We start from the raw sequence: 16,174 nt of genomic DNA, 5'->3' as shown, positions 1-16,174 counted from the left end.
CATCTCTCCTTTACCAATAGACATCAGGTACCGATTTACACCGACAGGCTGCAATACTCATGAACATTGGCCGAAGCCACAAATATGGCTTCACAAGGCCGATCCAAATTTTCCACCCGATATCTTTAAATCAAAGCAAATTCTTAATTAACTCAAATTAAAAGTAAAATGGAATTACAGATGTGTCCTCGTACACCTAGCCTCCTTGCGCACTTGACAGCCCTTCTCGTGGCACCATGCCCTGGCGTGACTCTGCAGCGCCGAACATCTTTTTGTGCAATGTTTTACCTTCCAATGTGCCTTAGTCGCACAGCGGTGCGGATAGGACACCTACAGCAAGCAGCTTCTGCTGATTAAAATGACATGCGGCATGCCTATATTCTGTGTGTGACTGCGGGTGTATCTGCATGCGTAATGCTACGTTACAGTGTCAGTGGCTGTGACACTAACATAGTGTTTTGCATAAATACCACTGCAGTTGCACACAGAATATAGCGCATATACCGACTCACACTGCTCTCACACGTTGTGCAACGTGACTTGTAGCGCACAGAGGACAGATGTATGTGGACATATCTGTAGAACAGTTTTACCTTGAGACTTAGGGCCGTATTCAATTTGGAGCGAAAAGTCCATTGCCGGACTTTGACGTCTTCGCTGCTTTTCTGTGCGAAAAAGTATCACTCGCTTCCTCTCGTATCCCCATATTCAATTTGGAATTGGCGAAAACGGGACCCGGCGAAACTGCAATTGGCGAAAAGTTCTGCCAGTTTTGGGGAAATCAGTATGACACCCCCCAAAAGATGCTCTGACATGGGGGCGAATCACTATGGGTACCCCCGAATAGCCCTGCTGAAGATATTGGGGCTTTTTAAATTGTCTGAATAGGCGCTATTTCACGACTTCCAGCAAGTGGTGAAGAATAGCATTTTGCAACTTTTTTTGGTGAAAATAAGTATTCCCATCAAATTTGGGGTACATGAAAATGGGTGCAAGCATATTTTAAAATGTGTAAAGTAAATAATTAAATAGTGCCAAATACGCACCTTCAGCAAGCACCTGCAATCAAAAATACACCTCCCTCATACTTGTAGACCCCCCAAATTCTATATCGCTAGTTTTTGAATTTGTACCCAAGCTTTTTATTTTTCACCCATTTTTTCAAAGTGCTTTTTTGGGGTGTCCTTTGTCTAATTTGATGCGGTTAGCGTCAAGGGGTGTAAAAAGGGTGGTCCCCGTAAGTTTTCACCCCAAAACCCCAATTCTGCACTTTTTTCCGCCGGGTGTTCATAGGCAAAATTTTCGCCTATTACATTGCATTGAGTTATCGCGCTGGTGAAAAGACACTGAAATTAATACGGGGATAAATGAAAATCGACAAAAATGACGTCAGTGGTGATACTTTTCCACAAAAACTGACTTTTTGCTTCAAATTGAATTATGGTGGTAACTTCTAGTGGTATTAGGCTACAGTCACTATGCACCTGTATAGTTTGCAAATGGCTGTAGACTGCAGCATGTGTAATCCTGGGTACAGCCAATAATCAGAATGCACAGGAGAACCACAGATGCCTTCACATGAGTTAGGCCGTCGGTAAGTATAATATTTTGCTATTATAAATGTCTAATATTAAAAAAAAGGAAGGTCCCTGTGAAGTACGGTGCATAATATTAGTCTAACACAAGCGTGTATTGCAAGATCAGATGAAGGCTTCTTGGGTCGTGATGACCTGTACATACTAATCTGTGCCGCCTGATTCATTCAGCCAGCTTACTTCACAAAAGACGCCAATCTACATTATATGCCTGACACACTGCTCTCTATGTTTGCTGGTAATCCTTTAGCTATCAGGAACAATATTCCATTTGTACTGCTGCAGTAATACACCAAAGCCCTCACCTTGTTTACATTCGTTTCTCATCAGTCTGAAACTGAACGGTTTTCTCATTGGGCGCTGTGCATCATAAGAGGTGCCTTATTGCTCAGTCCAGTCGGTGGTTACTAGGCTTCTTGGTTCAGCCACAAAATGGCTGCCTACACAGTCTGCAGGCAACAGTTCCATTTTAATAAACAGATGTTCAGAAAGTGAGGAGTCAAAACTATTCTAGATATTAATCTTCGAGATATAGAAAAAAATATACCAATGTGTAACTGCCAGGAAGATGTTTGGGCATCAATACACTGCGTGTTAGGAGGTGAGAATAAACCTAAATTGTTTACAAATAGTAAAGGGCTTGGTTCTGTGAAGAAGGAACTAAGAATTTCATGCAGGATAAGTTTATACGTGGGACAATGCACTGCCTGCTGTAAGTCCATTGGAATTTGAAGAAACTGCGGAATCTGTGTTTTTAAAAAAGTTGCAGAAACCTGAAAAAATGCCTTTCAGTAAATCCACAGACATTTTCTCATCATTCGTTTCTCATAGGTGAGAGGCGAGCATTCAGGACCAAACGTAATAGGGTTGAAGTTTGCTGAATTGTCAGAAGGATTGAAAAAGGTAAAATTAAATTAAATTGCCACTTTATCAAACCCAGAATGAAACAAACCCTCTGCACTGTTGGGTACATCGTTACCAACAAACAAACTCACAGTTCATTTAGTGGTACTGACAGCGTTATCAAATTTAAGAGGTTTAGGTACAATATCTCATTCCTTCAGTGATTTTAGCTTAACATGGTAAAAAAAGAAAAAAGGCACATCAATAATAAGACCATAATGACACCAGTACCTTAATTAATTATTAGCACATGCAGTAGACTGTAGATTCATTGCCAAGAATATACAATTTAAACTGACTTTTCAAGCACCTCCAACTACTTTTGATTTAATAAAGACACAGCTAAAAAAGGATGTTGGGCAGAAATTGAGGCCACATGTGCTAAGGGAAAATCCTTAAAAGTGTGTCCCACCGGGGAGCGACAAAAGGGACTGAGACCGATCATCACTACTTTGCCTTAAGGCATCAGTTTTATGTTCAATTTCAATCCTTTACAGCTGTAAACTTTCGCAAAACACCATAAAACAGGAGAGAATAGCTATCGGTCCTTACCAAAAAGGAGACTTCTGCATCAAAACCCGGAGAAGTGCAACTTGGGAGACGAGTGGAGCGAGATCCTGTAGAAAGAAAAAGACAAAAAAAAAAAAAAAAAGTTACTTTAACATCAAGTGACAGGGTATTTAATGCAGTCACATTCTAAACATAATAAGTCTGGTCAGGGTAGAGTGACAAAAATACTCCACAGTGCAGGCACTAACAAAAGAGACTGCCAGCTTTATTCATCCCATTGTCATACCCCGGCTAAACCGTAGACAAGGATTACGGGTAGTGACATGCCTGTAAGATGTGTAATGGTGCCTAGCGAATCTGTGCATTCTTCAAATGGTTACAAACGTGCTTACCTGACCAGGATGGAGTGCAGGAATTTTACAAGAGTGTTTGTCTTTTGATATAAGGCCTGTAGAATACATGCACACTATACACCCGTGTGTTTGAGTCGGTTTACTAGAATGCACATGATTTAGGGCTCTCCAGATGCTTTATGCAATTGTGATCACTAGACCTAAATATACAAGATTCGCTAGGGGTAGATTTACTAAGCTACTAAGAGGAATATGGGAGTGTCACCTCTAGTAGCCTGTCGGATTATAGCCATCATTTACCTGGTACAGTCTAGAATAGGATTGCTAGAACCTGACTGGTTGTGATGGGAAACACACCCACCACCCTCTACCTTTCCCAGAATCCTCTGGAATTCCCGTCATTAAGTTGCTTAGCTGTGAGCCTGCCAGCGATTATAATGGTGGCGCTCAGTGATCAGATTGGGGCATAATACCTTACAGAGCTGCAGAAATAGTTTATGTTCCCATTTTCAGAACTTTCTGGATAAGGAGGTCGCAGATAAGACAAAGATGTGGCTCAGGCCAATGTTAAGCAGCTAAAATAGGGGACTTTGCTGTGCATTAATCACCAGACTACTGTGCATAAACCTGGCAAGGTACGTTGGCGAGGTCAGTGGTGCACAAACCACAGGCTTATTATAAATGAGCAGTGGGAGAAAGGTGATCAGGTGATCTTCATGTGCAACGAGTGCGTGCATGTGTGGTGTCAATGCTAACAACTGCACGGTCCTGAAGGTTGTTTTACAAAATAAAGGTGTTCTGTTTGTGCCATAATGCTCTGAGGGAACTTTTCCTGGCATGGTTTGGGTGCAGGCGGAAGGCACCCTTCTGAAGTGCTTGCAGAAATCCATGTAAAGTGGTGCATTAGGGCTGGTCACGAGTGTCAGACGCAATAAACTGTAGTGCACCCTGCACTCAGCATGGGAGAAACTGTGGCTAATCCTGTGCTTTAGGGCATGAGAAGGCTGCCATCGCGACCAGCACAGGGTTAGCCCTCCAAACTATTCAATAGCTCCCGGTCACTTAACAACTGAATTGCCCCCTGAGTGGCCTAAAGGCGGGTATCCACTTGCTGATTAAAATTAGTGATTAAATGATATCGTTATCGCTCATTAATTGGGCATGAAAATGTCGGAAACGACCAGCGATGCGCGCTCCTGCTGGTAGTTTCCGACATCAATCATCGCCTGAACATGCCGATAACGACAGATTGACCATGTTCAGGGATGAGGGAGGATGCCTGCACTGAACTACATATCGTCCAGTGTAGACACTGCAGGGGAAAGGGGAACGACTACGATTACAATGTTGTAATCGTACTGCCGTTCCACCATCTGCTAGTGGATACGCACCTTAAGTGTCAGGACACCAAATAGACGTTGGTCTATATAATAAGGACTAAAAATACCATTCTCAAATACAACTGTAATAATCTCAGGAGTTTTGCGATTGAGAATTTGCGCTACACGCAGTAGAATTACTATAAAATAAGCCCATTTAAGTGCATTGCCGCCAGCGCAATTTCAAGCCTGTAATGGCTGATAACACACAGGTAAAGCGCTTAAATTCTGTCCCAGTATGAGAATTCACAGGCCCTATAACCTCCAGGTTTGCAAGCATTCAAAAAGACGCATGCAAACTTAAACACACAACACAACACACAATCGAGACACCCAGGACAGACATACACACCATATTAATATGTCAAGGAACAGTAGATCTTTTATTGTTACTAGCAAGCACCAGTTACAACATTACAAAGTTCTCTAACTATAATGGCAAACTTTTAAAAATAGGGTCATTTTTAAAAGTTCTTTTTATGAAACAATACAAAAGACAACAAAGCAAAAAGCAAAAAAAAAAATAAATGGGAGAAAAAAAACAAACAAACAAAGAAGATGCAGCAGTACAGGTTACGTCTCAGAAATACCAGATAACACAGCAATTAAAGATCATCAACATGTTTGTATAATGTGTGCAAATTTACTACTAACCGCAATTAACCAAAGCAACAGCAAAAAGAAATAAGTGGGAAATACAGTGGTATGTGAATAGTGTGGAGGGCGGGTGTGATATGTATTACCAGCGGGCGCATGGCCGGCGTTTCAATTCCCGACAGTGGCTACCCGGCAGCGCTGGAAATCCTGATCGTCCTAAAAAGGTAAGCATCAACTAACCTAACCCCCCTAACACTCCTTAGGGGTGCCTAACCCTAACCTCCCCCCTGTGCCTAAACCTAACCCCCCCTTCCCTGCTGCCTAGGTTTGCAGGGCTAACCCTGTGCTGGTCGCGATGGCAGCCTTCTCATGCCCTAAGTCCCCCAGGGGGGGACCTAACACTAACCTCCCCCTGGGGGTGCCTAACCCTAACCCTCCCTCCCCCTAGCCTAACCCTAACCTCCTGGGGGGGTGCCTAACCCTAAGTCCCTCCCGGGAGCACTACACCTAAGGGAGCACCACTAAGGGAGGGTTAGGGTGGGGACAGGGGAGGGTTAGGGTACTTACCTGCCCCAGTCGGGATCTTCATCCTGTCGGGCATCCGCTGTCGGGATTTGAAAACAGCCACCGGTATTTTAATCCCTTTCCCTCTAAAGTGTATACTCTAAGTCGTCCTAAGCAGCTATAAATCTTGCGACATTGCAAGTGATCCTTGACAGGATATCGTCAAAGACATACGTTCCATAAATCGTACCCCTTTGGTATAACTGTGGCCACACTAATCACATGCAGCTACTGTGCAAGATCTAAAGCACCATTCTCTTACACATAGAAGTTTAGATCAGATTTCTGTTTCCAGGCACTAAAAACTTTAGCTCAGTAAATTCCAGAAATTTTTTTTTTAGTTTTTTTATTTATCTTCACTTGTGAGCGATCGCTGGAGAAAAAAAATAAATAAAAAATTAGACTTCATGGGTACAAATCTCAAGGAGGCCAGTTCAGTGCTTCACAGATGTCTCATGTTTACTTATACGTCGTACTAAATGGCTGGAGCTGTATTCTTGCAGGGGGGAGGGGGGTTATAACAATACGTGCAGTGTGAGATGTAGAAATTAAATAACAAGAATTTTTAGAATGCTTTGAATCCTGCCTAAGCTGTAAGAACATTTGTTGTATTACATGTAATAGGTGCAGAAAGCTGGGAATAACCTGCACCCTCCTTTCTTTACTTTCTGGCATTAAGTCACACAACGCCTGCATGATATAAAATACTTGGCATTTTAGCAATTTCCTAGCCGTGATTGATGATGGTAAGAGTTTACTACAGTGCTGGTGGCGATGAACTCTATGGAATGACAGTTATGATAGAGGGAACCGGGAAGGAAACACAAAAAAAAAAAAAAAACATGTTTATGGGTGGAGTTAATCTTTAAATGCATACACTAACCCTGCCAACTTATTTGTTAGTATACATAATGTCTTTTATTGTAGCAACTAAAAGGAAAGGTTTTGAGTCATATAGTGGATGATACAGACACTGTACAATTGCTATACAACACTTCCCCAGACCATAGATTGTTGCATACAGCAGTGATGTGAATAAAGCAGTGTCTGGTAATGAAATAATCTTGACCATAAAAAATTTTTATAATATATATATATATATAGTTTGTATGATATTTATGTAGATGGTGTGGTCACATACCAAGGGCACCCCAGATGATCGAGTGCCGTGGATTGAGCCTGTCATATTATATATAACCACATGCCCAGCAGATGGGACGATGCTGTTACATACAACATGGGATGACATCACGCTGATGTACACCGCATTGTGCATGGAGGGTGCGCTGTATCATTACATGGAGTACTCAGCATTAGGCCAGATTCCTGCCAATCGCATCCAGTGAGTACTGTAATAGAGTCCCCTTTAAAAGTGCTAATTGCAATGCCTACAAGTACAAAAAGTGTCTTCTTCCTCTCACTCCAACTGCCAAACACGGATTCCATTACTGCCCTCAGTGCACTGGTCTCTATCCTGCCTCAGGGCCGGATTCAGCAAGGGAGAGAACGCACGCACCCGGCCGCTGCGTGTATATGCTAATCAATGCATACGCACGGCAACCGCAGCACGAGGATGCAGACGCCCAGCAATACATAGCACCGCCCATCTCCCTTTACTCAATGCTCAATTTGTACGCAGGACAGCGCAAACATCGGACTCACACGCACAATAGAGGATGCCGCCGCACTGCCTTAAGTATACACGCCCCTATAACGGCATCCCAACGCACAGGCACGCCTGCGTTCGCCCGACGCACCCCCGTCACCACCCACAAACAGCACTTCCTGTCAGTCAATATCGGAAGGGTCTGCTTACACACAGCGTGTAGTCTGCGCACCCTTACCCGATCACACTGGCTAGTTCGTGCATGTGCAGTGCGAAAACATTGGCCAAGTGCGTGCATTCTCCCCCTCCTCAGTCTTACAGCTTCTGACGCTTCCTCTCTGTCTCCCCTGCCTGACACCACTGCTTACTGCCTCACCTCCCCGGCCAGCTGTCTTCTGTCGCTTGTCCTTACCACCTCACACCCATCATGTGATGTCCTCCCGACTACTTCGGCAGCTGCAGAGGCTGCTGGGAATTTAGTCCGTGGTCTGGCTGTGTAATGGCATGCACACACACTTTAGCGTCACAGTAACATCAGAGTCTTATTTCTCTGTTTTATGACCTGCCAAGCTGCACCTTATTCAGTATGAGCAAAGAAAAAAAGGACCAATGAGAGGTAAAGACGGTAGAATCTGGGGGCTGCAGGAGAAAGCTTGGAGGGCTGCCTGGTTGCCCATCACATCATAAAGCATCTAAAACAACAAATAAAGGCCTGCTAAGTCATATAAGACCTGATTCAGCATGGATCGGTATTGCGATCGCGGCTGCGTAATCACACGAAGCTGTGCTGCCAAAATATGCTCATGTTCGCAACCGCTCAGCACCGCTTCCTCACATCCGTAAGACCTCGCAGTCCTGTGTATACATCAGTAACATTGGATCCTCGCACACAATTACAGCAGCTCTGCCCGTCTCAGAAATTGCAATTCTCGTCGCACGCAGTGAGGCTGCATATGCCGTCGCAGTGGCTAATTTATGCTAGTCAGGCAACGGCATTCAAATGGACTGGCACGCCTGCGTTTCTCCGACCACTCCCCCGTCACCACCCTCAAGCGCTAACGTCCTGTCACTCACTCTGCGATGGCTTTCTATCTGCATGTGTGATCGCAGTGCGATTGCAATGCTAACCTGCGCACTGCGGTGCATACGCAGTACGCACCATCGGCTGTTCTGCTTACGTGGTTACAATTGCGATCCATGCTGAATCAGGCCCATAGTACAATAGTCAGGTTTCTTTCAAAAGACAAAATTACACAAAACAAAAAATAAGATTAAAAAGGGACCAATCCATTAGGTGACTTGAAAAACTGAACGACTAGCGTTCAGTCCTTCAGGTCACCTAGGTGCGGTGCTCGCACTGAACGGCATTCACTGAACGTCATTCAGTGCAGGAGACTGACCTATCTGAGAACATGCCGAACCGGACGATCCACAGATAGTCGGCAAAGACCCAGCGTGCACGCACATCGCTGGTCCTTGCCGGCTTCTACATTAGACGACTTTCTGAATGATGCGACCAAAACCTCCTGGTTTTGGTCGCGTCGTTCAGAAAGTCGTCTAATGGATAGGCCCCTTAAGGGGTCTAGTTATGAATCAGCGATAAGTGACTTTTGGCTGGAGAAAGGGGTCATCACCAATTCCTCCTATCTAACAGGGATACCGCAGAGAAATCATTGATCTATTTGACCTGCTAATGCGACTGCAGTGTCTTCACAATTCATCAAACAGCGGAAAGCGATGAGATGGCGTTACTTACTGTATACCTGGCAAAGGGAAGACCACTGGATCTTCTCGGGGACAAATGACAATGTCCTTCACTGGCCGCTCTGGGCTGCCAATGAGTGAAAGAATACTCTGCATTATTATTAAAATAGAACTTCTTGCTTCAACTTAAAAACATATATAATGGCCTCTGCTGTGAATGGATCAGACTCCTGAATTCAGCCTTCTGAAACAGCAGGTTGGGAGGGCAGCGATGCCCATTTTAGTGCCCGTGCTGGTGACCCTTGAAGTCACCGGTAATATTGCGAAGTGCAGTTGTTGTGGGGTTTAGGAGGAGTAGTTTTACCGTTTGCAAGTTACCACTGTGTGATTCTGCTCAGTGGTGTGACTGGGGTAGGACTGGGAGCACCACACGCCAAATTCTGCTCCTACCACGTACAACATGAACATTGTGAGCCACAGTTTTGGAAATATAGTTGATCACTAGCTCCCAACTACAAGCAGTCATTATGTATGGTAATCTCAACTAATATGGATTAAGGTTACAAAATACAGAACAATGCTGATGGAGTATTTTCACTTTCCTACTCTCTCTGCAAGTACAGAAGACAACCACTGTCAGGAAGTCCTCTTGGGAGAGCAGGCCACCCTGCCAGGTCCACTTTCTTTACTTGTGAAGTGGGCAGGGCCACGTTCTAGCGACAGGCGTCATCAGACCCAGCTTCCACTGCAGTAGGATGTGATTGGTATCATCGCACAGCATTGCATGGAACCAATCACTGAGCAGCAGGGTCGGTACTACGAGGAAGCCAACTGCCCCCCCGCATTTGACCTTTGGACCTCCCCTCTGGATTTTACATTTCCACTTAAAAAAACAACTTACTTTATTGGTTACGGTTTAAAGGAGATTTCCTAATGAATGCCACATTAAAATTACAGTTCCTTTCACACAGTCTACTGCAGTTTAGCATCAATTATTAACTCTACCACCAACACAGAAAACACTCCAGCTACTTAATTACACAGAGCCCTTCATGATATTTTATACAAGCTAAAATAAAAAGGTTTGAAATTGATCTGAAAATGGTAAAAACCACCACATTTTACTCAATATCATTAGCCAGTGTTCAGAATCATCAGTGCCGACAATTTAAGTGGAAATTTGTGTCAGTCAGTCCCTAAAATAGGATACAGCCATAGACAAAAGAGCTTTAGCAAATATGTAATGACAGGCAGATCGATGAAGTGATAAATGCCCAAGGTGGAGCTTTGTTTCCAAATCAGAGAGAAAACCGATATTACAAAGAAGACAGGCGAGTTTGAGGAGGTTTCATTATGAAGGGATAAGGGGGAGATTCAGTAAACTTTCTAAAGAGGACAGGGAGGTGTTGTTGCCCCATAGAACCAATCAGCTTCTAGCTATTAGTTATCTAGTAAATTCTATAAAATAGCTAAAATCTGATTGGTTTCTATAGAAGCCACTCCACTTTTCTTTAGGAAGTTTGATTTGGCTGGCTAGGAAGTCGGGCATCGGGACAGGCTAAAGGCGCATGCTCAGCTAACCCATCAGGAATTCTTACAATACGTCATTACACTGGCAGAGCCAGTCAGTTATTTGACCAAACTGGGAAAAGATACAGGAGGGAGATACAGTATATCAAAACCTTCCAGAGAGATACAGTTGACAATTTGCCCATAGCAACCAATCAGCTTCTATCATTTTACAAACGGTACTAGATAAATAACCAGAAGCGGATCGGTTGCATTGGGGATTTATCTCCACTTTCTCTCGCTCGAAGCTTTGATACATCTATCCTTCAGGCACACATGTGGGTGAAACGATGAACAGATGCGGTAGCTCATTTTGCAGGCTAGTACACAAACAGCATACAATCAGATCTCTCAGCTACCATACAAAAAGCAATCTGACAGCTAGTGTACAATACAGACATGAAGTCTTGTTTTCCACATTAAAACCCAATTCCTATGGCTTACACACAAACAGGGCTGTAGCTAGGGGCGTGTGCGAGAGGTTCTGATGCTCAGGGCCCTGCACAGACCCCCCCCCCATGCACGCGCACCCAGCAGCCCGTAGAGATGCCCAGATCGTATTTAGGACAGTCCAGGCAGTGCTCTCTCCTTCCTAGTGCCGTGGAGTGGACCCCGCCCCCTCCTCATGACATCACACGTTCAAGGAGCAGGGGCCAGCTCAGGGCGGAACATAGCCCTGTTACACAGTGGGCGGAGTTTCAGAAAAGTTAACTAGTTAGGGCAATTCAAGTGTAGGATTGATTGTGTCCAAAGTTTACATGATTATGTTGGCAGGTATGTGAATTCATCAAATGATTATTGATCTCACATAAATTACTGCCTCCACTATCTGGGGGCAAACAGGTACACTTAACTCTTACGCACACACTGTATGCATGCTACATCACAAAGCTTCACGTAACAATTGACAGATCAGCAAGCTAGAAAGCAGAAAGTGAAAGGTTAAATATTAAGACTGCTAGCTGTCTACACACCTCATATTAAACTATTACAGCCCGTCCTAATGCTATGTGTAGTTTTTTTTAAATATAGTAAATCTTGTTAACTCTGTGCTGCAACTGAAGAGATGCCTAGCGCTTCCCTAATGCAGATTATATAAAAATAGCACCATCTGAGACAATCTGGGAGGATAAAAATGTTTGGTAATCCCATGCTATTACAGGATGAACATTACAGCACTTAAAGAATATGCTGTTATCTCATGTGCATGACAGATAACTTGCTCTGCTTGTTATCATTAATTTATATGGCGCCACAAGTGTTCCGCAGCAGCTTACAAAGTACATAAATAAGAAACCAACGACTTACAATACAATACATGGACAAGGATAATAAACATTGCTATATTAGCAACCTTTACACCCACATAAGCAGCCAAGGGCAGTATTCAATTGTTTTCGCGGTCCGGATCTCCAGCATAAAGTGACGGGAGATCGCGGGCCGCTATTCAATTGTTCCTGCTTTTCGCTCTGATGGCGCCCAAAGTGGTCGGGTTTAGCAGCGTGAATCAGCTACCCCCGACCAAAGTGCTGGGTGCGATCGCGAAAAAGTGCCATTTGGGTGCCCAAACAGGTCACTTTACGCCCATTTCAGCTCGCACCCCCTGGGGCTGCGAGCTGAAATTGAGCGCTGGCAGCTGATCTCGCCCGACAGCAGCAACAATTGAATAGTTCCGTCAGGTGCGAAGGGGGCTGGAAACAATTGAATTCTGCCCCAAGTGTTAGTTGTCCTAGTGGGGAGTAAGATAAATGAAAATACAGTAGGGAGAAGCACAAGAGGGTAGAGGGCCCTGCTCAATAAAAGAGCTTACATTCTAAAATGGAGGGGCAGACAAACAGGAGTGACACAGATGGGGTAGGCGGGGAGGAAGGAAGATGTAGCAGCAAGTTAGGATAACAGCTGGAAGGCTTTAATGAAGAAGTGGGTCTTAAGAGCTCGTTTGAATGATTGTAGAGAGGTGCAGAGTCTGATGGGGAGAGGGAGGGAGTTCCAAAGGTGGGGAGCAGCACGGGCAAAATCTTGTGGGAGTGGGAGGATGTAATCAATTGGCAGGAAAGGCGGCGTGTTTGAAGTGAACGAAGAGGGCGGACAGAAGAGTGAAGGTAGAGGAGGTCAGAGATGTAAATGGGAGAGGAATGGGTGAGAACCTTGAATTGGGTTCTGAAAGGGAAGGGGAGCCAGTGGAGGGCTTGTAGGAGAGGGGAGGCAGATGTAGAGCGTTTGGAGAGAAAGATGAGTCGAGCGGCAGCATTGAGGACAGACTGGAGAGGAGAGATGGGAGTTGGGGAGGCCAGATAGAAGGAGGTTACAGTAGTCCAATCTGGAGATAACCAGTGTATGAGGGTTTTAGTAGCATCCTGGGTGAGAAAGGGTCTGATCTTGGAAATATTCTTGAGATGGAAACAACAGGACTGTGAGAGGTTCTGGATATGTGGTTTGAAGGAGAGCGAACAGTCCAGGATGACTCCAAGACAGCGCACTTTGGGACTAGATGAGATAGTTATGCCATCTATTGATAAGGAAATAGTGGGAAATTAGGTTATGTGGTAGGGTGGGAAGACAATCAGCTCAGTCTTAAACAGATTAAGTTTGCTTGTACAAAAATATAGATTCACCAGCGCAAGCGTCTCATGAGTCAACATAATGAGTACAGGTCATGCTGCATACTTCTACCACAGGATAAGATTATTATTTAGGCACAACAGTCCCTTTCCCCATTGGGGCATCCAATCTGTAATTTCCCTGTCACAGACATGCAATAGTACAGATCTGTTTTAATTATAAGCCAATAGAAGGGACAATACATATCGATTATAAATAGTCTCAAACAATTTTTTTTCTTTACATTTGATCTAATTTCCTGAATGCCAGAGCACCACAAATATGAAAATGGTGACAGTAATAGGGAAACTGGCTGTATTAACATTGATGTCACTACAGTCCCCCATATATTGTAAGATGCCGCATCCCATCCCTATACTCCTCATAAGATCTGTTGCTGTGTATACGAGTGAAGAGCAGATGAGTGCAGTATGGCAGACATTTTCATCTTTTTAAGCGTCCTTAAACAGAAGTAATGCCCAGCAGTGATGCGTGGATACACCTGAAAAATGTGGGTCGGCCAGGTTCAAATCTAAGCACTAGAGGGAGTGGGTGCAGGCAGGTCGCAGTCTGAATACCTGCAGCCTAAAGCTGGTCAACTTTCAGCAGCATTTGCATCCGTGCATCGCAGATTGATTACAGGGGTTTAGTTAGACATCATTTCTGGATTCCATAGCTCCCAACATTAGCCTCCTGGGAATCAGGACAAGGGGTGCGGGCCCACTGCTTTGGGGAGTGGTCACTTCAGAAGCTATGGGGTGAAGGGTGCAATGTTTCCAACTTCCCGGGTATCGGGACAAAAGTGACAATTACAAACTATCGGGACAGTCTTTTTGAATCGTATGGACTAAATTTGGACAGCTGAGTGGTATGGGATTCAGGTTTAATAATGTATAACATTTGCAGACTTAGCGGGATGTGGGCCATATTTACAATGCTTAAGGTCAGGTGTAGTATATGCTTCTTCTGACCCGTTGAAAACTCAGTTCACTCAACTGACTCTAATGGGCGGCCGACGGAGCAATTCAATCATTGCTCTGTTCGAGCAAACGTCCGCGGCTGGACACATGCGCTCACACCCTCCTGAGGTGGAGAGTAGAAATGTGCGATAAGTCTGTGGTTTTTCAGCCATTTTACGTGACTAAATCTTGCCTAATTGTGTGTGACAAGCCCAAAAACAAATGAACTCCTCCGACGGGCGCCCATTAATTATCACGGCACTAACAATTGAATTTACCCCTCTATGTCCACAAAAAATTATGTAAAAAGGCTTCTTACTTTGCTAGTTGACCTCTCGGCACACGGAGTAAATGGTAAATAGAAAATAGCATTGCATCATTTTATATGACTATTAAAGCATTACAACACATTACAATAAAACAAAAACCACCTTACATTCTGTGAATGGGCTGAAACATGCACCACATAAAAAAGGATAATAGACTGGCTGCCAAGAATGACAGCTCAGCAACAGCCATTAATGTAATAGGAAAAAAAAAAAAAATTCCAAGTTACACTCAGAAAGTACTAAATGTGAATTGCGTTGCCTGAATAAGTCAGCAATGGTTTAGCAAAGGATAGCCACATGGACTGAAAAAGATGACAGCACATTTATGTTTGATATGTGTAAAACAATACTTCTCCAAAAATGACCAAAATACAAAATTATACGCCAACAGTCAACCAAAAAATAAATATATATATTTAATTATTTGCTCTGGGTGTGTCACAAGCAATAAATATCAGCCTTCAGGATAGTTAAACTGCCGTAATATTGATGCATTCGCGTTATTGCAGATGCCACAAAACAAGTCAATATGTCAAGGTTGCAGGCATATTGTAGAAGATCAATTGAGTTGGGAACAGGCGATCAGAACAACAGGCATGGGGATAATAGGACAAGTAAGGTCAGTAAACATTAAATGAAATATGCACACACACAGAAAAAGAACACAAAAAGCACAGAATACAGGTTGCTCAAGAACCGCAGAATGCAGTAAACCCTCTTAAATTGAAGTATCTACACATCCAAGGACAGAAAAGGGGAGGGAAGCAGCGGACAGGTGCTTATGTTGCAGACGGAACCTGTACGAGCAACCCTGCTGATAACTACTGTACATGGGGCTCGATTCAATTGAACGCAATTTAAATAGCGCTGGGAGGGAGCTCCCGCAGCTATTCAATTCTGCGCGCTGTTAGGTCGGAGAATGCCCGTTCTCCCGCCCCTCGTGGCTTAAACAGGGTGTTTAGGTCACGAGAAAGGGCATTCTCCGACTAAACGGTATGGCACGATGCTGTTTCCGCCGCGCTAAGAGCAGAAAACAGCATCGCGCCTGTACTTTTGTCAGATTTCTGCTCGCACCCCTGGGAAGGGTGCAAGAAGAAATCCTTAACAGCGCGCGGAATTGAATAACTCCGGGAGCTCCCTCCCGGCGCTATTTAATTTCGCTTTCAAGAGAATAGAGCCCATGGACTTGTACCGGTTTAAATGGGAAACATAGTTGGCAATCTTTGACAAGATGGGGGCATGTACATCAGTAGCTCTAGCCCATGAGGTCTCTTCGGGACTCTAGCCCTTCAAGTCAACCAAATAAAACAATTTTCCATGCAACATCTCAGGCTCTAACATTTGCTTTACTTAGAAATCCTATTAAATGATTAATCTAGTTATTTGGGGATTTTTTTGGAGCAAAAAAAAAAGTTATTTACCAAAGGTAGAGAAGGCTAAAGCTGGGTACACACTAGACGATATTTTGGACAATTTGAGATGGATCAGAACGACAAATCGTCCAG

General features: G+C 44.0%; 1 protein-coding gene across 1 annotated transcript in view; it reads right to left on the bottom strand.

Moving 5' to 3' along the window:
- HPCAL1 (hippocalcin like 1) overlaps positions 1 to 16,174 on the bottom strand; it is a 184,821-nt gene that overhangs the window by 106,525 nt on the left and 62,122 nt on the right. Inside the window, exon 2 of the mRNA XM_088444590.1 lies at positions 3,051 to 3,115. The gene's annotated coding sequence lies outside the window, so the exon portion shown is untranslated. The remainder of the gene's footprint in view (positions 1 to 3,050; positions 3,116 to 16,174) is intronic.

The sequence above is a fragment of the Taudactylus pleione genome, unplaced genomic scaffold, assembly GCF_031769625.1.
Source record: "Taudactylus pleione unplaced genomic scaffold, aTauple2 ptg000367l, whole genome shotgun sequence".
Classification (NCBI taxonomy): Eukaryota; Metazoa; Chordata; class Amphibia; order Anura; family Myobatrachidae; genus Taudactylus; species Taudactylus pleione.
Note: the sequence above shows the minus strand (reverse complement) of the source record. Positions and strands in the feature narration are given on the sequence as shown.